This window comes from Anopheles coluzzii, chromosome 3 (assembly GCF_943734685.1).
Source record: "Anopheles coluzzii chromosome 3, AcolN3, whole genome shotgun sequence".
Taxonomy (NCBI): domain Eukaryota; kingdom Metazoa; phylum Arthropoda; class Insecta; order Diptera; family Culicidae; genus Anopheles; species Anopheles coluzzii.
This window is the reverse complement of record NC_064671.1, coordinates 53,038,357-53,059,611: the sequence shown is the minus strand read 5'-3', so window position 1 is coordinate 53,059,611 and position 21,255 is coordinate 53,038,357. Positions and strand designations below refer to the sequence as shown.

At 41.9% G+C, this 21,255-nt stretch overlaps 2 long non-coding RNA genes across 2 annotated transcripts; both read left to right on the top strand.

Moving 5' to 3' along the window:
- The first annotated feature begins 15,241 nt into the window (after positions 1 to 15,241).
- Positions 15,242 to 17,232, top strand: LOC125907495 (uncharacterized). Its single transcript, XR_007452714.1, has 3 exons — positions 15,242 to 16,509; positions 16,567 to 16,877; positions 16,941 to 17,232. It is a non-coding gene; the product is annotated as an uncharacterized LOC125907495 (long non-coding RNA).
- An 11-nt stretch (positions 17,233 to 17,243) lies between these two features.
- LOC120958808 (uncharacterized) lies at positions 17,244 to 18,914 on the top strand. Its single transcript, XR_005752090.2, has 4 exons — positions 17,244 to 17,395; positions 17,464 to 17,607; positions 18,616 to 18,702; positions 18,770 to 18,914. It is a non-coding gene; the product is annotated as an uncharacterized LOC120958808 (long non-coding RNA).
- Positions 18,915 to 21,255: the final 2,341 nt, after the last annotated feature.

The window sequence follows — 21,255 nt, the reverse complement described above, 5'->3', positions numbered from 1 at the left end:
ACTTTCAACAGCGAATGCCAAGCGCAACATCAACTGAGCGAAGCAATAACAACAATAGAGTGCATTTGGGAAATGCTAACGATTTGGAAGATTTTCACGATGCAGTTCCAAACTCAAATGAAGAGCATGATGAAATAATTAATTTATTTCGTTAAATTACAATTTGATACGGGCGTTAAGGCCAAGTTTTGTTTATTCGGAATTAATCGCGATCTAGTGATTGATACCGGAGCTACATGTTGCATATTAAATTCAAACTATGTTCCCAAGCAAGCCGTCATAGATAAAACTTATACAATAAGTATTCACGGTATCAACGGAACTACTAAATCTTTAGGGTGCATTGAAACAAGCATTTATGCTAACACGCAAAATTTTCCAATCATATTTCATGTCGTAGATACACTTCCATGCCACATTGTAGGTTTAATAGGAGCTAACTTTTTGAGAAAACATAAAACTAATATAAATTTTGAAAATATGAGTTTGACTTGTAATGCCAACCATAAACAAACATGTTTTATAATCCCACCCAGAACAGAATTTGTTACCTTTATCGATACTACACACACTGATACTTGTGTAGTGCTTAATGAAAAAAATCAACCAAATGTGTACATAGCTAACACAATAGCGAATCCAAAAAATGGTAAATTACCAATACGCATAGCAAATTTTCAAAATAAGTCAGTAACAATAACCAAACTACAACCAACTATTACACCCGCTTCAGATTTCAACATCTTGGAAATTAAAACTCCGCAACATAATATTGATCATGCTAATCAAATGTTGAAGGAACTTGATTTATCACATCTACACGAAGATGAAAAGGAAGTTATTGCCAAGATTTGTCTCAAATATAATGACATATTCTGTTTGCAAAATGATAAACTAAGTACCACTACAGTTTATGAAGCGTCTTTAAAAATAAAAAATAATACTATGCCTATATATTCAAAACCATACAGGTTACCGTATGCACAAAAAGAAGAAGTTGATAACCAAATCCGTAAAATGTTAAAAAATAAAACAATTGAAGCCACACAGTCAGAATGGAACAGTCCAATTTTATTGGTTCCCAAAAAGGCTAATGCTGATAAAAGGAAATGGAGGCTTGTAATCGATTATCGCAAAGTAAACAATGTATTGCAAGATGATAAATTCCCTTTACCGAATATTGATGAAGTCATATATACTTTATCAGGATCTAAATATTTTTCACATCTAGATTTATCTCAAGGGTACTATCAATGCAAATTAAGAAAAGAAGATCGACCAATTACCGCCTTTACTACCCCAACTGGTCAGTATCAGATGACAAGATTGCCAATGGGACTAAAAATAAGTCCTTCTACTTTCTCGAGAATGATGACAGTGGCAATGTCAGGCTTAAACGCAGAACAATGTCTCATTCACTTGGACGACATCGTCGTATTTGGAAAAAACATGCAGGAACATAATAAAAATTTATTGGATGTCTTTGAGCGATTACGGCAAGTGAACCTCAAATTAAACCCGGAAAAATGTCATTTTTTGAAGAAGGAATTAATATATCTGGGACATTATATTTCCGCAGAAGGGATAAAACCCGATCCACAGAAACTGAAATGCATCAACGATTGGCAACCCCCTAAATCCTCCGATGAAGTGAAACGTTTTGTAGCCTTCGCAAATTATTATAGAAAGCACATAAAGAATTTTGCCGCTATTTGCATGCCATTAAACCGGCTAACAAGAAAAGGAATTCCATTTGATTGGACTCCCACTTGTCAAACCGCGTTCGACACACTTAAAGAACATTTTGTTAATCCTCCGGTCTTAGACTTCCCTGATTTCAGTGAAAACAATACTTTTGTTCTACATACCGATGCCTCTAACAGTGCAGTAGGTGCAGTACTAAGTAACCAAAACGGGAAACCCATTTCGTTTGCCAGTAAAGCCCTTAACAAAGCCGAGCTTAATTATGCAACCATAGAAAAAGAATTGTTGGCTATAGTATGGTCCGTTAACCATTATCGTCCATATCTTTATGGAAGGCATTTCAACATTTTTACTGATCATAGACCTCTAGTCTATCTCTTTACTATGAACAACCCCTCAAGCCGTTTAACCAAATTTAGGCTAGCGTTGGAAGAGTATAACTTTACTATTTGCTATAAGAAAGGGACTGAAAATGTAATAGCCGACACCTTATCAAGATTACCATTATCTGATCTAAAAACCATGAGTGCACAGGAAGAAATACTAATCACAACAAGGTCGAAAGCTGTCAGCAACGATACATGCCAAAACAATAATAATTCAGCAGTATCTAAAGCCAATTATATTAAGCTGCAGTTTTGTAACGATGCAAAAAATCTTGTTATTTCAAAAGATAACATTATTTTACCAAAATCTTACACTATCGTTCACCTACGGGGTATGATAGTTAGGATTAAAGCCCATGTGAAAGCACTGAAACATAAAACATATTTGGTGATAGAAACAAATGATGAAATTACTAAACAATTTATGAAACAATTAAAAACCCTGAATGAGAAGGGAATGCCAGAAATCATCGTACTCAACGAAAAGGTTGAAGTAATAAAGGATTGTGAAAAAGCGAAAAAGCTGGTAATAATGAACGATTTTCATACCTTACCAACGGCAGGGCACGCAGGATTCCATCGGACTGTCAATACGATCAAGCAAGGGTATACGTGGCCAGGGATTGATAAAGATGTAAAAGAAATGATAGTCAAATGCAAACAATGCCAATTATATAAATCAAATAAGCCACCAAAAATACCACTAAAAATAACAAATACCGTAAAAACAAGTATGGAAAAGATATTCATTGAGCTAGTAGGTCCATTACTAAATTCACATGGCTTTGAATATATTTTAACAACACAGTGTGATTTAACCAAGTTTGTAACAGCCACGCCAATACAAAACAAAAGAACTGAAACAGTCGCAAAAGTATTCGTAGAACAGGTTATCCTTAAGTACGGAGTACCCGAAACAATTTGTACGGATAGAGGCACAGAATTCCTTTCAACGCTGTTTAACGAGATATGTAAACTATTACAAATAGAAAAACTGCAATCCACTGCGTACCATCATGAGACAGTAAGAGCTCTTAAAAACTCGCACAAACAATTAGGGAATTTTCTAAGAATACACAGTGATAGAAAAGCGTTAGATTGGCATAAATGGACAAACTTCTACGAGTTTGCCTATAACAATACAGTACACACTGCTACAGGTTATACCCCGTTCTACCTTATGTATGGACGGCCAGCAAATATACCATCTAACGTAATAAAAGAAAAAGTTAACAGAGTGCAATACGACCTTGAGAATTACGCAACTATTTTAAGGCTTAAATTGAACATAGCGCATGAGGAAGTAAGGAATCGTCTAATACAAAATAAGATTAAAAGCAAAGAATATTACGACGAAAAAACAAAACATAAAACATTCCAACCAGGCAACCAGATATTAATTCGAGGAGAAAATGTAAAGAAATTGGAAACACCGTACAGCGGTCCGTTTACAGTATTAGAAGATACAGGAGAAAATGTAATAATTGAGGATAATGGAAAAACCGATGTAGTACATAAAAATAGGGTAAAAGAATGGCACTTATTAAAAAAAAACAAAAAAAAAAAAAGATAAGGCGTGTTGTGTCGACATAATTTAGGTAGCACTGTAAGTAGTTTTCGTTAACACTTTGACCGCCAGCCTGACGTCACAGTTTTTGAGTGAGCACGTAGCGCATGGCAAGAGAGCGATGAGAGCGATAGTTTCTCGTGCAATTGTTATCACTCTTTTGTTTCATTGCGATAAGCGGCGTAGCACATGTCGTTCTCGTTCTCTCTTTCCTACCTCATTCGTTCTCAAGAGAATCACTGAGCGTCAGATGCAAAGCTGAACGGTGAGCAAAACCGTCATGCGAATTTATATGACACGGCGCTTAAAGTGTTAAGTATAAAACACTCATTAGCTAGGGAGTGCCCAAGCGGGGCACTCACAACAGGATATATAAGTGTGCACGTGGTGGGTATCGCTCTTCTCTTCTGTTGTAACGTGAGAGCGGTAACAAGTACAATAAAATACCGTTTCTCGAAAAGTGGTGTCTTAATATAACACCTTAATTTACTTTTGAGAGTGCTGTGATTTGTAGGCGGATCTTCTCGCATCCCATCTGCCATGCTGTGATTTTGCTTGCTTGAATGCTGTATTTGGAGAAAAGACAGAGAAGACTGTAAGTAGAAATTAGAAGTATTAACCTTACCGGTGTTGCGCTGTTCCCGTGGTCACTGTTGTCGGCTACTGGGAGGCACACATCTTCCTACGCTATCAGTGAACAAAATAATGTTACATGTTTTTCGTTTCTTTTAGATATGGATTCTAAAACCATCGAACCACATCATGTGCCAGTTGTATCATCCAATTTCATTTCGCGAAGTGATAAAATAATGCCATCAAAATCGCTTTCCTCCTCCTGTTCCAGATCTGGCACACTAACTACATCCCGACTTCCTGTGCTTGTAATCAGCGAAACCAGCCCTTTAGTACAAAATGCATGTGTACCCCGTCCGTTAGACAATTTGCTCGACGCTGGTGCTTCATCGAAAACCCGTCTTGCTACTAGGCAAACAAACTCATCTGCTTCCTCTAGTTTTAAGGCACCCCATAAGCCCCTTCCGGTCCTTCCCACAGTCTACCGACCAATTGTGGAACCTTTGAATTTGCCTCAATCTTCTGGATCGATTTCTAATACCAGTGATTTGTCGAAATCCCGTCTTCCCGTACTTCCATCTGTACAAATAGAAACACTTAAAACGAATATGCCTTCATCTACTACTCCCTTTTCCGTGGAAGCTTTGACGGAGATTATGATAGAAATGTCCATGAAGGTAGATTTAATTTACGATACAATGTATCACAAAAATGCCACAGCCAGAAAAGTGTCAATTAAAAATTTTTTTGATGAAGCAGGATTGATTAATTTTAACGAAAGGTTAAAATCTGATAGCATTTTTATGTTAAACACTGCACAAAAACTTATATTTTATGTTACAAGTGCTAAAGATATAGAAGGTAGACTCAACTTAGTTTTAGAAGTAATGTTCGATCGCAAATTTTTGTCCACTTGTAGTTGGTCGGAGAAAAGTAGTGTAGGTGCACGTAAGATAGATTTCAATCGATTTATATACGTACTTCACTTATTGAGAGTTGTAGGAGGTAACGATTATCTTGAGGCTACGGATACATTAGTAAAAAAGTTTCTTATGAAGAAACTAGGGAATGCGTTGACTGCAAGCGAAGCAAAAAAAAAAACGAAAAACCGAAGAATTGCTGTGATTTTGTTTTATTGTTAAAGGATGACAAAGATGAATTGCTTAAAAGATGTGATGGTTTGTTAACTAGTTATGTAAGTAATAAGAGCTATATAATTGAATAACAAATGAACTTTTACTACAAACGTTTACTCCGTTGTAATGAAACCATGATCTTTCATACCAATTGGCGCATATTTTATTAATGAAAATCACCCAACTGCCAGGTTCCATCTAGCTCCAATTATAGAAAACCCCTTTCTTTCAATTGTTAAAATCTAGTTGCAATAAGTTTAATGAAATAACCGAACTGCTAGTATGTATATAATTGACATGTTATAATCATCGTTTATTAGTCCTTTATATTACCAGTTTTAAAAGCCCCCTTCCCTATTAGTTTATAAAAATTGCAGAATTAATGTAACAAATTTTGCAATAAATATAATCCAGCTAGCACCACGTGGAGGTTGGGATAGGAGTTCAAAGATGCATAAAAGCGTCTTTTGCTAGCCAGCTGAAAAAGAAAAAAAAAAGGAAAATTGTCGAAGCATTGCTGCCTTGCATGGAACAATTAAAACGTCTTAATCTATCTTAATGAAACCCTATCTAACCTATTCAGCTAAAGTATGTAGTAATGGACTGAAATGATACCCTATCCCTTCATCTAATGAAATTGCTACAAGCTAACACATCACACTATCTTTAGGAACCCTACCTAATTCTTTTGATAAATCTGCTATTTCACCTTCGTAATTAAATATGATATCTGAACTACACGGAGTACTAAAGCTGACTTTCTTCTTCTTTAACAAATGTCCTATTATGTAAACCTTTCCAGATTCTTCTAATGCTGCACTATACCTGATGATCTCCCTATCCTTCGTCAAAAACCATCCATTCCTATTACCTTTCCTTAGCATTAAACCTTCCTTAACGAATAAAATTACTTCCTCTCCTCTGCATTTGAAAATGGGATACTGTTTTTCCTCCTTTCTAACTGCTACTTGTGTTTCCCTAAGCTCAGCAAGCCTGCAAACTATTTGATTTAATATTCTCGGTCCTGGTCTAGCTAGCCTTTTCATAAACTGCAGCGTATTTTCACAATCATATGTTGAAATTTCTGGAAGGGGACCTAAATTTTGAACGTCTTTTGTGACGTGTAAAAGGTTATGGACATTACTAGTTAAATTATATTTGGTGTATATTGAGCTGTAGTCTAAAACAAATTTTTCTAATAATTGACCAGCGTATGTCCAATATTGTTTGAAGAAAGAATGCGAAAGGAAAGTATGAGCTACATAAATAAGTTTAAAATGATCATACGCTGAATCGTGGATTCTTCCTAAGAACAAAGGGATACTTATATGATTTAAAAAAGACCGGAATTCGGTCCCCTTCCAATAATCCACATATTTTAAAGACCTAACACCTCGATGTATCTCTGCTGGCAATTCTATTCTAGCTAAAATCTTGTTTATCTCTTCCTGCTCTGCTGCTGACCATGCTGAAAACCCTTTATAAACTCCTTTATAACCCTTAAGCAATTTCTTCAATGCCCCTAGATGAAACAAGTGTAAATCGTCTGCAATTGACATCTAAACTACTATATTAAATTCTTTTAAGTCTAATAACGGAGTATGGTGCTTCTGGTGTCCTATTGGGTAGTTTCCATCTCGAAAATCATCGTCGATCCTCTCCTCAGCAACGCCTTCAAATATCATCTTCCGTGCGCTCTTATCAAATTTTCCTACGATTTTGCACTTTATGCAACCGCAAGCGCCGTTGAAGTATGTTACACCTGGAAAAAAGACACATAAATATTGTTAACTTATTCAGCTCTGTATTATTCTACATTGCTTACCTTTGATGAATGCTCGTGCTGGAAAATCTGCCAGGAAAGCTTTAAGGGTGATTTTTATTTTTTTGTTGTTGATAACAATTCCGTCATCGTGTAGGCGATTCAATTCATCAACGAGTGGGCGCAAGTAGTCCTCGACATTTTCCGGTTTGGGTAAGCCACAAAACACGCTAACCACCAATATGGGAGCTTCTGGGACGTTTACAAGCTTCACCAATATGGGCCATAGCTGTTTTGGCCCGCTGTTAAATAACGGTAGCCCATCTACGAATATGTTTATTAATATTTCGTTGACCGAAGTAGTCAGCTTCCTAAAATGAAACACAGTAGATGTTACCTATGCATTAGTTATACCATTACATGGTACATGTTATCAAGCTAAGCACAATCTGTCTTACCGGAAACAACTTTGCATACATTTCGCAATGCCATGATACCACATTTCACCGCCAGCTACCGCGTGTATTTCCTTGCCCACAGCAACCGGTGTCTTAAGAAGCGTTCTAGAATCTAGAGGAAGAGGAATATCCGTTGTTTCGCGAACCAAGCGAAGAAGATCATTCAATACTAAATTAGGTAGCTTTTGAGATAAAGCCCAAACTCTCAACCGCTTGGCTATCAGATGTTGAGCTGGACTATTATTTTTCTCATTCAGTAGATGATCTTTTTCATCTTTATCATCCTCTTCGCTTTCGTTCTCGATGTATTCGATTATTTCATCCTCATCTTCATCATCGGATAAAATGAATACATCCTCCTACTCCGACAACGGGAAATCCATCAGGCACTCCTCAGCAACGCCATCAACCACAGCTTCCGGACCTGAAACTAAAAGACTTTATCACTAAATACGTCCATAAAAGCGTACATAAATTAGTGCATTTGTGATTTGTGCGTTCAGCAAAACACTTTTGAGTTTGCGGTCTGACGCAAAACTTAAAAACGGTCAGAAATGTTTTGCAAAAACTCGCACGGTCACCGGCCCAGAGCGTGCAGCAAAATGCACAAAAAGTATACGCACTTCGTATACTCAGAGTTACACACAGCTAAATATGGTTTCTTTTTAAAACAACTATTAAATATAAACTTGATACCGAGTTTAACGTGCGTAAAAGATGATGAAAATCGCTTACCTTGCACTTCCATACTCGTACTCGGACCGGGTTGATTTTCAGCCGGGTTGATTTCTTCTTCATTTCACCCATCCTTGCCAGTGCTCGCTTCCATAACAGCCCACTCTTCTTCAACTGCTTTATCTGGTCCATTTTCTTTTCTGAAACACTTTAAATCACTTTAAAATAACAAAATATAAATTTCACAAACACCGGCTCGCGAAGCGTCCTCGTTTGTTTTGAATGTGTTTCGAACGGTTTGTTTTGACATTTCTCGCTCTCCGTATGTGAGGCTCTTCGTTTCCCCCTTGGTTTCATTCCTCTCTCTCCAAAAATATCCTGCTTCTCCCTCGTCGCAACCTGTTTCTCTCTACCTCACACCCCGTTTGCCCTAGAAATAAATCCCCATTGTCATATGGGTATTTCTTTGATGTGTTGAACAGAAATCCATACACTTAAACAAACAACAGTAGATTTTGATATTATGGTACTCCTATCATACAATTTAAGACAAATAATTCCTGTAATTTTACGATCCACCTACGTTGATGAGATTAACATGTTTCCTTAGTATAAACATTAGCGTCCAAGTACTGCAGGGCTCATCATCTATAATTTATGAAACTCAAAAACCAGTGATTATCAACTTACATTTAAACACTCAAAGCAAAACCATGAATGTTAAGCAGAATGCATGTTGTTAATCTTAGAGCTACGGCGGTTGATTCAGTCAAATCATTTTTTCTACAATAAAATTCTGCAGAAAGTAGAACACAGATTAACACGTTCATCCCTATGGCGGTCTACAGGGACCACCAGCGAACTTTCCCGTACGCCGGTGGCGGTCCCTGTGTCTTTTGATGGAAGTTGGACAATCATTACGATCAACTGTACTCTGCCCTCATGAATGGAAGCAGTTCACAGGTTGTAGAATTTCGTGTTCTAAGATTTATTGCGTTTGACAAAAATCTCATCGGACACACAACAGTATTGATGAACAGTTGAGTTGAAAACTTAGCAAAAATAAAATCAATTTTGCATCGTGTTCTTCTTCTTCTTTTAATTGGTGTAAACGTCCTACGAGGACATGCCGGCCTATACAGGCTTTCAAGACTTTATTCAATACCACTGTGGAAAAAGCGACTTACTCGACTTAAATATGCAAAGAAAACGGCTTAAAATGCTTCAACTCGGCTTCTTGAATGGAAGTACTCAAAATTAAATGAATAGAAAAACTGCGTTGATCTCGCTTTATTTGCCTTAATCCGGCTTAGTTTTTTCTTTATTTAATTTAAGGGTACTGGTCGTGCGATTAAAAAAAATCCGTGTCTCTTTCCTTCGCTTATTTTGTCGCTACCCAACAGTCAAAAGCCGAAGATTTTATATTGACCTTTCGTTTTTTCTATCTGTCTCTCGCTCTAATTTGAGTGATTTTCCATTCGTGAGTATCCACGAGCTCCCTCGTGTGGTTGTTGCCCACCGGTCACCAGCACTCAGAGATCCGCTGAGATTGAAGCTGGCTTTGAAGCTGAGTTGGCGAAATTATTCAACCGATCCGTCGGGTCCCGAAGCCGAAGCAAACCCGAAGCCGAAGCAAAACCCGAACGGGGTTCGGTACGACCCTTCGTTAAAATAGCCCCCTCCCCCTTTTTTGCCAGGATTTCTTTCCAAAATGATACAGTGCGGACCATTATATCAACATGATTCGATTTATTGGATATCGAACCAACATAGAATACAAAAAAAAACACACACAACACATGCACAATAATCACTGCACTTAATTCTAAATTAACGCACATAATAAAAAAAACACTTTTTACACTCGCACAAAGAAAAATTAAAATCAGCACAGCACTTTCTGCTCCACATCGCTGTCGCGCCTAGTTCTTCTCGCTGCACTGTACGGGCCACCATCTCCAACACCACGACACTGCCACAGGTTTTGTTGTCTCCGTTCGCCGTGAAACACACATGAAATGGAAGAAAAATGATATGAATTAGAAGGGGGGATGTTGGTTGATAATTTTAATCACTTTTACTTACCTTAAATTAGAATGATCTCCATTTTTACGGGGTTTATCCGCTGACCACCAAGAGCTGAAACACCACACAAGCACCAACCTCACTGGACTGAAAGTAAAGCCTACTGCGTGAATGTGTGTATGCGCTTCTGCCAAGCCAACCGCGCCGTACTGCGTGTGTAGCCAAGTGCGTGTGTGTGTGTATTTGCACCACTGGACACAGAACACAAATCTCACCGCACAGCAGAGCGTGTGTCGCCAAGTGTATGCATGTGTGTATTTGCACCACTGAATTCTGAACGTCCGCCGCACCGCACCACACAGCGTGTATCGCCAAGTGCGTGGCTGTGTGTTGTATCACCGTGGTGTGGCCAAATGTGTGCATGTGTGTACTTGCTCCACTGAAAGCCGGTATCGCACCAGATTTCGGGTGTCGCCTTGTGCGTGTGTGTGTTATTGTCACAGCACACTCGTTCGTCATTTTTTTTTCGTTTTTTCGCTTGAGCCACTCGATTTCGTTCTTCGCTGATTTTGGCAGCGCACGAGGGGATTTCGGCTTCAACTTCCAACAACAACAACCACACGAGGAGGCTCGGGGACACTCATCAGGGGAAAATCGCTCAAATTAGAGCGAGAGACAGATAGAAAAAGTGAAAGGTCAATATAAAATCTTCGGCTTTTGACTGTTGGGCAGCTTCAATCTCAGCGGATCTCTGAGTGCTGGTGACCGGTGGGTACTGCCTTCGTGTCTTTTTTATTCGTGTCGTGGCGGCCCTCTAGCGTTCGGTTCTGTGGTCCGTCGCAGGCGGCCGTCTAGCGCTTGGTTCCATCCGTCTTGTCGGGCGGCTTGTGATGGTTGTCTGGATGTCAAGGCTGTTTTGACAACACTCCCTTCCAGTACACAAAACGTGGTACACGTTGTTTACAATCAGAAAGTAAAAACAGCTTTGTGTCACGGTGCGTTCGATTAGATTGCTTATTCACTAACCGCTATCCGAGGTTCCTTTAGGTTTACGCACATCTAACACCGCTATTTTCACCGAAGGGCGTTCGAATATACCGTGCATTGTTTGCACTGTCACTGACCGCACCTGTCCGTCTGTTGCTTTTCGCACCCCGATGATTCGTCCCTTTGGCCAGCTGTTGCGGGGGAGTTGCTCGTCGACGATAACGACTATGTCGTCGATTTCCAAAGGTTTGGTGGGTTGGTTCCATTTCGGCCGTTGGGTAATCTGTGGATGATAATCATGAACCCACCTTTTCCAGAACATATCTGTAATTTGCTGAAACGCTACCCAGTTTCTTCTCACAGCGCCCGGTGTGGCGTCTAGTGGGATCCATGATCTGATACCATTGCTGGAGCCCACCAGGAAGTGGTTTGGTGTCAGCACCGGAGATTCGTCGTCATCCAGTGGGACTGCTGTTAACGGCCGTGAATTCACTACATTTTCGATTTCGGTAAGAGCGTTTGCAAGGGTTTCATGACTTGGTCTCTTCTCTTTTAGAGCTACTGTAAGGTTCTTTTTCACGCTTTGTATCAGCCGCTCCCATGCGCCGCCCATGTGTGGTGCGGATGGTGTATTGAAGATCCATGTAATACCTGGGGTAGTTAATCCTTGTTCGATACCCGCATAGTCTGGTTTGTCCTTATGCTCGTGTACGATCTTGCTGGCTCCTTGGAAATTCGTGCCTTGATCGCTATAGATAGCGGCTGGTGTTCCTCTTCTGGCCCAGATGTTTCGAATGTCCATTATACATGAGTCAGTAGAAAGTGACGCCGCTAGTTCTACGTGGATTGCTCGCGTAGTGAGGCAGGTAGCTAGAACCTCCCAACGTTTTTCGACCCGTCTGCCGACCGTTACGAGTATCGGTCCGAAGTAGTCGATACCCATATGAGTGAAAGGGCGAGTGTATCCAGCGAGTCGATCCTTGGGTAGCGATGCCATCATAGGATCGAGGGGTTTTGCGTTTTGATTTTTGCATGCTTGGCATTGGGCGCGCACCCTGCGATACAGTGTCTTTAGCTTGGGAATCCTGAAGCGCTGGCGTATCTCGTTTAGTGCTGTTTCATGGCATTGATGATTGTATCGTTCGTGGTAGTGTAGTAGGAGGAGATTAGTGATTGGACTTCGCTTGGGGAGAATTATTGGATTTTCTGCATCATAGTTTGTGAATTCACAGGTCTGAATTCTGCTGCGTGATCTAAGCATTCCCTGTTCGTCCATGAATGGATTCATCGTTGAAATGCTACTCTCCTTTAACTCTACTGTGGGTTTACCACCTTGTGCGTGTTGGTTTTTAAAGAGAGACAGTTCCTTTTGGAATTCGGTTTGTTGTGCATGTCTGAAACAGTGTCGGTCTGCTTTTTCCAGTTCCTCTCCGGATAGCGTGTCTAATTGCATCGGCCTTTTTTCTATCTTTCTTTTTAGATTCCGGATGAATCGACACACAAAGGCTACATGTCGTACTAGAGATGACCACTTTGAGAATCGTTTGGCATCTATTACTTCTCCTGGATCTGTGCTGTGTAGGAGAAAATGTGCGCGTAGTTCTGTGGCTGTTTTCGTTGGAGGTGGCGTCGATGGCCAGTCCGTCTTCGTCTTTTTTAGGAACGGTGGTCCATTGAACCATCTGCTGGACGATTCGAGCGCATCCTTCGTCCATTTCGTGCCATCATCAGCGACGTTGTCCTTGGATGGTACCCATCTCCACTCGGAAATATCTGAGGATTGTAGGATTTCGCTAACTCGAAACGCTACAAATTGGTGGTATTTCGTATGATCGGATGATAACCAGTTGAGTACGTCCTCGGAGTCGGTCCAGAACATCCTCCTGTGGATAGTAAAGCTCACAGACCTTTGTACTGTCTCGGCAAGTCGAACGCCAATTACAGCTGCCTGCAGTTCCGACTTAGGGATTGATAGGAAGCTGATCGGTGCTACCTTCGTCTTTGCACTCACTATGCTACATTCTATGATACCTTTATCTTCGAAACGAAGGTAGCAGACTGCCGCGAAGCCCATCTCGCTCGCGTCTACAAACGTGTGGAGCTCTATTTCAGCGTCTGTTCCTGTTTGGTTTCTGAAACAGCGCGGTATTTTTAGGCCAGCTATCTCGGGCAAATCTTGTGTCCATTTTAGCCACTTTTCCTCCTGTTGGGGAGGGATACTGTCGTCCCAACCTATCGACGATCGCCACAGCTCCTGAATTATTACCTTTAGTCGTATGACGAAATGGGCTATGAATCCGAGTGGGTCAAAAATGGTCATTTGTACTCGTAGTAGTTGTCGCTTTGTTGGACCCTTCTCTTGTGGCATTGTTAGCTCCTTAAGTTTGTCGGATATACGGAACGTAAAGCAGTCATTTTTAACGTCCCACCACATTCCGAGTACCTTCTCTGTCTGGGTTTCTCCGATGTCTAGGTTTTTTTCTTCGGGGGCCGATGAGCCTAGGAGTGACCTACTCACTGTAGCTGAATTAGAGATCCAATTTCTCATTTCGAAGCCGGCTGCTGCGTGGATCTCTGCTACCTTTGTCGCTGTATTTATGGCTGCTGCTTCGGTTTCTGCACTGAACAGCATGTCGTCTACGTAGTGCTGTTGAATAATAGCGTTGACTGCTTCGGGCTATTGTGACATGTATTGCTCTGCATTATGATTTTTTACGTATTGGGCTATACTTGGCGAGCAGCACGCTCCGAAAGTCATCACCTGCATTACGTACACTTCGGGTTCGTCTTCCAATTCTCCTTGTTGCCAGAAAAAACGTTGGCATTGTTGGTCATCCTTCTTGACCAAGACTTGGTGAAACATCTCACGGATGTCACTGCACACTGCTATCTTATGTTCCCTGAATCGTATAAGTACAGATAGAAGACAGGTGATCTGATCTGGGCCCTTTAGCAGCATGGAGTTTAATGATACACCCTTTGTTTTAGCTGCTGCGTCCCACACTAATTTCAACTTTCCAGGCTTGTTTTGGTTAAATACGGGGAAAACGGGTAGGTACCATATACGAGAGTAAGAAGACATCAACTCACTTTTGCTAAGTTTTCTAATGTAGCCTTTTTCCGTGTATTCTTTAAGCTTCTTTTTAACAGCGTCGTGAAGTTTAGGGTCGCGCGCCAGTTTCAGTTTGAGACAGTTCCAGCGTTTTCTGGCCATACCTTCGCTGTCGGGTAGCGTGACTCCATCGTACTTCCACAGCAGCCCTGCTTCGTATCGCCCTCCGTCCTTCCGGGTGATGGATGTCAGTCCTGCAGCTGCTCTTTGCTCTTCCTCCGGTTGTATGAGACTTCCTCTAAAGATGCCAAGGCTGTCAATTGAGAAGTATTATTTTACGGCGTTGTGTAGTTCTTGCAGCGTGTCTTCGCATTTGCATCGGCTCACCTGATAGCAGTCCGCTGCAATGTCTGCCTTTTTTCGATTCCTTACAGCTTCCGAAGATCAGCCATCCTAGTTTTGTGTTGACTGCCACCGGCTCGTTATATCCCCCTTCTAGGCTTTTCGTTGCAAAACCTAGGCTCGCGTTATCCAGACCAATTAGCAGTCGAGGGTGTGCATAGGCGTATGACTCCATGTCTTCTCCATTTAGGTGTGGGTACCTTTTTCCTAATTCGATCAGGTTCAACGTTTGGGAACGGATGGATAGGTTGGAGACAGTACGGGCGTCACTTATGGTGAAACAGTTGGGTTGTTTGGGGCCAGACGCCTCGAAACTGACACGTTTTGAGTCGTCCTCTCTGTTAGATATTCCTGCAGTCCATTGCAGGCAGATAGGACTCGTTGGCCCATCTAATTCCAGCTCGTCCGCTAGGGACTTTTCTATAAGCGTCAGTTTGGAACCGTCGTCGAACATAGCGTACGTCTGTACACTTCCTGCGTGCCCGTAGAGAACCACTAATAGCAATCTAAGCAGTGTAGAGGTGCTTAGCTGATGTATATTGCATTGGTATGTAGCGTTCGTATGGGCGGCCTCATTTCTTTGCGCGGGGTGGAGTAGTGGGTGATGTCTTTGGTTGCATCCGTCTACTCCACAGTTCCTTCTGTAGTTGCACGTTCCTGCATGTTTCTTCAAGCATAAGAAACATACATTAGTAGATCGAGCGGCGTCCCATCGGGCATCGCTGTTGAAGCCCTAAAAACGCTCGCATCGTATGATCGTCGGGCACGTTCCGTAGCATATTACACACTTGGGTGGGAGCACCTTTGGCTGGTTTGCCCTTGTCTGATTACACACGTTTTTTTTGCGATGTTACTGCGTCGTCATCTCGCATCAGCATACTGGCCTTCCCCACTATACCTTTAATCCAGGACGAGAAATCGTACAATGAAATTGCAGGTAAGTTTTCGCAGTATCCTCCCCAGTCGTACTTCATAGTCGATGGTAGTTTGTTCACCAACGCGTCCAGGAGGGAGGAATCATAAAAAAGGTCCCATGTCGGTCACCACAAGCTTGCACCGTAGATAAAATGTTTTTTATGGCCAGTCCGAAGTCAACCACAGTTGATGGTCGGTCTAGGCAGGGGGTGGTCAGATCTCTTATGCGTTGTGCACACTGATCAATTATTCTCCTTGGCATTCCGAATCGCATTCTAAGCGTTTCGATTACCTCGTCCACGTTGCAGGGGTGAAGGAGAAGACCGTAGACCGCCTGATATGCTGGTCCCTTAAGGGAGGCTTTAAGACGTTGGATGTTTTCCCTGTTTGTCAGCCCACACATTTCGGTTGAATCTTCGAATGCAGCAAGGAAGTCCGGCCACTCTTCTGCGGATCCATCGAACATGGGGAGAGCAGCTGGGATGATTTGTCGCGAAAGTATTTGTTGCTGTGTGGGCAGCGTGCGTTGGGAGCTAGAAGCGTCTCTCATGGATGGTGGAAGGTACTTTCTCATTAGGGAGGCTGTTCTCTCGTTGTACGTGTTCCCTCCCAACAATGGCACTCAAATTCTCTCATTTTCTCATGCCCTCTCTGTCACATTCGTAGCTCGATCTCCTTCTTCTGGGACTTAGCGTTCTGAGCATGCGGTTTTTGCAACGGCCATTTCGTGCCGCTTCGATCTCATCACCTTCTCTCCCCTCCCACCCCCCTTTTTGATCCACACTTTGGGGCTTGCAAATTTTTGACATGTCAAATGAGAGTGAAGCCAAAATGTAAACAGCAAGTGTTTGCGTGTGCGGCGATCTTGTGAGTATTTTGTGCAAATTATGTAATATTTCTTATAAAAAACGTTTTGTTTTGTAGATTAAACATAAAACTAACCACGACAGTATTATTTAGTTGTGGTGGAAGCCAAAAAAATAGCTTGGAGCATTCAATAAAGCAGGATGAAATTTTTAACCTTCAAGCACGACGCTGACGCTGAGGTAAGGTGTGCTTGTGTTTAATTTCGATGATTGTTTCATTTTAGGATGTGATTTGTGCCATATAACCTTTTCTGACGGGGATTCTTTAGTCGACATCGTCTGCAGCTGTTAAGCGGTGCAGAGGAAGGGGCTCGCTACGACCCTTCCCACACCCGGACGCTTTTTCCGGGGATGAAGGAAATGTTCCCGGTGGGTTGAACTTGTTCTGTTTTAATTGACTGGTTTTAATGTAGGTGACCTTTCTCCCGGTAGGCTATATGCGCAAAATCTAACGGTAACCCGTGTTGTGAACGAATCGGCATATGCGGTGCCGGACACTGTGGAAATTGTACACAACGGGACGATGTCCAGGCACGACACAAGAGTACGATTACATGCAACTGATCTGCTGCAAGGAAAGGATTTCGACGTGTGGAACAAGGATGTGCTGAATGCGTTCCTGATCGATATCACGTGGATAATTCTACTGCGACTATAAGGGATACTTGCTGGATTGTATTCGTGACAGGGCCGGCCAGAAGGGTGTGGGCAAGTTGACGGAAATTGTCGCAGCTACTTATCCACGCCGAAGGATGAACGTGCTCAGGGCAGCAAACAACTCGCCGGAGCACGGAGCGCGAAAGGCATCGTACGCGCAAGGCTTCATGCTGCTGCGCGAAGCGGATGTATGGCGTTGCTTCCTTGTACTTAAACATATACATCTTTGAGTAAGTACGCTTTGGGGACCGTTATTCCAAGCTTATAATTGTGAAAATATATTTAATATAAATTTCAGGTTGTATGAGTCCCGTAAATGGTCATGCCACTTTAAAACATACGTTCCCATTAGACCTCATCAATAGATCATCTAATAAACGACGGCGCTGTATTGAAAGCGGTTCATGGTAGACCTCAAAACTGGTTAGCACTTGATAAAAAGGTAAGCAAGTGAGTATTCGACAAACGTGCATGTGACCATCTCTGTTCTGTAAAAGTTATTCACAAAGTATGATAACTATGAAGTATCATAATTATGGTAATAATCTTAAAGCTAACTTTGCTACTTATTCATTGCACCAGTTCAATCAATTATGAATATAAAAATTGGTATGTTAAAGGAAAATTACTCATAGAAACTTTTTATAACTTAAACTCCATAATATTTTATATTTACTGATATCCACATTATTTAGAATAATTCATACAACTACCTTAAGCCAAAAAATCAATTACTATCAACATTTACTAGCATTTATGAATTCGCTTATATTTTTCAATTGACTAATAGTTCAGCAACAATCAAAAATAAAAAAAAACCTTATCAATATCAACAAATTCAAAGCAAAACAATCGTCAAAGGAACATTATTGAACTCTATCTTATTTATCTAATTCTTCTTCTTCTTTCTTGAAAACGTACCACGACTGACACTTTTCACAATGCCTTTCGCTTGGGCAGCTGATTGCGAATTTTTAAATTTCTTTATAAAAAAATCCTCAACAATAGAATCCTCTAAAGCCCTTCCTGCTCCTCCGACAACAGCAAATAGACGGAGGATATTAGAATATTTCCTGAATTCTACCTTAGGCCCGTTGCCTCCCCGTCCACTCCAACTGCAATCTACTATAAATATCCTATTAAATAATAGGTAAAGAACGCGATGCATTCTGCTCTTTGCGTTTGATGCTTTTACCTTCTTCATAAGCCATCCTTTTAAATTATTGAAGCGCTCTGCTGACGCTATGCTTTCTTCTAAGTCATCTAGACCGATCTTGGTTGAAACCAAAGCGAACAAAAAGTATTCTTCATCTTCCATATGCCCATCATCATTTTGGGTTGGTTCAACTTGGCTTTGGCTTTGAGTTTTTAAAATATCGTCCTGTTTCATTCGCACGTCCATCACTGCATTCAAAACTGTCCTTATATCTTTTTTATTTTCCTGCGCTAGTTCTACACAAGGACACTTCTGGGAACTACTCGTCGAAGCATCGGGAGCTCGTCCGACGTTTGATGTCATGATTATCTAAAATAATAGGTACAGGTAAAATCAACTAATTTGTTATGATTTCGATGTATTAACGCTTTGATTCCTTCACTTACAGATTTACCGGAAGCCGAACAACTATTTCACTAACTAATACGAGCTGGAATAGGAAAAAACGTAAATCCGGAACTGATTTTTAGCTACTCAAAACGACGCCACTTGTCGACTTGTTATTGTTCAATAAAACGCATGCAAACCAAATACCTTTGTTGTTTCATTTTGACAGCAGTTGGAATGGGTCGACCCCCATTGTGTGGACTCGCATCAATACGGCTACACCGTGACGTCACTGAGCGCCTGTTCATATTGGGCTTGTTCTCTGAGTGACGTTTATACCAATAAGCCGAGAACAAGCCGAGAACAAGCCCAAGAAATTTCATACAAATTCTCTCTGAGATTGTTGAGAGGGTTCTGCTGGTTATTCTCATTTGAAAACCTCACTGAGCTAGGATGGCACTTGCGTGTTTCATTCTCTCTCGGGTAAACGACCCTCTCCGATTCTGCTCGTCCATCTACGACCTTTCTCGCGGGTTTGTCGTCCCGAAGGGTTTGAGTTTTAGCTAGGAACTCGTCTTGCTCTCTCGCATTGGGCTTACCTGCTTGAGTGCTCGTGAGTGGCTTAGGGTGTCTCCCTGAGTTTTTCTTCTGAGTGCTCTCTCTTCCTTGGGTTGGAGTGGACGCGTGGTTGGGTTTCTCCATAATTGTGCACTCACCTGGTGCAGCGGGTTGGGACGACGCTACGGGCTTCTTGCTCAGGGCATGCGCCGATGGCTCGATCGTTTTACACTGCATACTCTCGGCTGCATCTCCACTGACCCATGCTGCAACTCGATCGTCACCGTCGATAGCAAGCTCATCCAGGAGCGATGCCGTGTCTTCCGTGTTGGCGAGAAGAATCTCGTACCGGCGCCTCGTAAACCTCCTCTTAGATTCGAATTCCCGTCTCTCGATCTCCTCCTCCTCCGCCATCTGCTCCAACAGCAGATCCAAACGCGTCTTATTCACTCTGCTACCAGATCTAGAACTGGGAGCGACGGGGTAGACCGGTGGGTATTGCGGCGTTGAGTACGGTCCCGCCACTGCCTCCATTGGGGTTGCCGATGTAGGGCTTGAAGCCGCGGGGAGTCCTGCCTCCTCCCTACCATTCCGCTCCTTACACGGGCGGCAAATCCAGCTCTTTTCTTCCACGGCGTTAGATACACTTACACACAGATCACAGAGGTCACATGCTACGACGTTGTCCTCCTTCTGCTGCCCGCACGTGCCGCATTTCACCTCACTCGCGCTCAGACTCTCTCTTGCGTTCGCCATCGCGCACTTTTAGAACGTAGATCGTCCTTGCTCTCAAACGTAAAAGACGGATTTTTTTAATTTGTGGAAAAAGCGACTTACTCGACTTAAATATGCAAAGAAAACGGCTTAAAATGCTTTGACTCGGCTTCTTTAATGGAAGTACTCAAAATTAAATGAATAGAAAAACTGCGTTGATCTCGCTTTATTTGCCTTAATCCGGCTTAGTTTTTTCTTTATTTTATTTAAGGGTACTGGTCGTGCGATTAAAAAAAATCCGTGTCTCTTTCCTTCGCTTATTTTGTCGCTACTGCCTTCGTGTCTTTTTTATTCGTGTCGTGGCGGCCCTCTAGCGTTCGGTTCTGTGGTCTGTCGCAGGCGGCCGTCTAGCGCTTGGTTCCATCCGTCTTGTCGGGCGGCTTGTGATGGTTGTCTGGCTGTCAAGGCTGTTTTGACAACAACCACATAGCCGCATTGTCCGTCCTTACTACGGGGGGACGGTTCATTCTGGGCTTTAACCCATTGCGAGCGTGTTATTGAGTCGTTCGAGTTGACGAATGTACCACGGGACCGCCCCATTTGCTTCGTGTATATTTGGTTAAATTCAACTTAAATTCAGTTAATGTAGACAGTACGGAAAGATAGTTAAAATCAGTACCTGGTTGAACCTATTGATGGTAGTTTGTGCAAAGGAGGACAATCAGTTCTGTCAATGGGATTTGCTGCCACATTACAATGATTTGCATCTATCAATCAGTTTAAGAGCAATAAGTCTGCTGGCAGTGATGAGCTAGAGGCCAAGCTCTTCAATACAGGGCCGGTGAGGCTTACCGTCGAAATCGTTGGTGCATGCATGATTATAAGAATCTGGGAACAGAAATAACTGCTAGAAATGAGTGGACGCTGGGTTTCATTCACCCATGACGTTTAAATTAAAAAAAAAAAAAACAGACGACAAGCTGGAATGCTCGAATTTTCGTGCTGTAATATGTTTGATGACTGTTACGGTCGTCATGTGGTATGTTTTGAGATAGTCCCGGTATGTTCGATTTTGGGACGGTTGCCATGTAGTAACTTTGAACTCGCGTTGGTCAGGGTGGCCTTCGTCATCGTTTGCCGAATTAAGTAGAACTGAGGTGGATACTGCTTCGAAGCGGACGTTCAACACTTGATCGTCCAAGCGATCATAGAAACCTTTAGGAGGTTTCCCTTACTGGAAACGTTGGAGTTTAGAGGCCTTACCTTGGGCAGGGG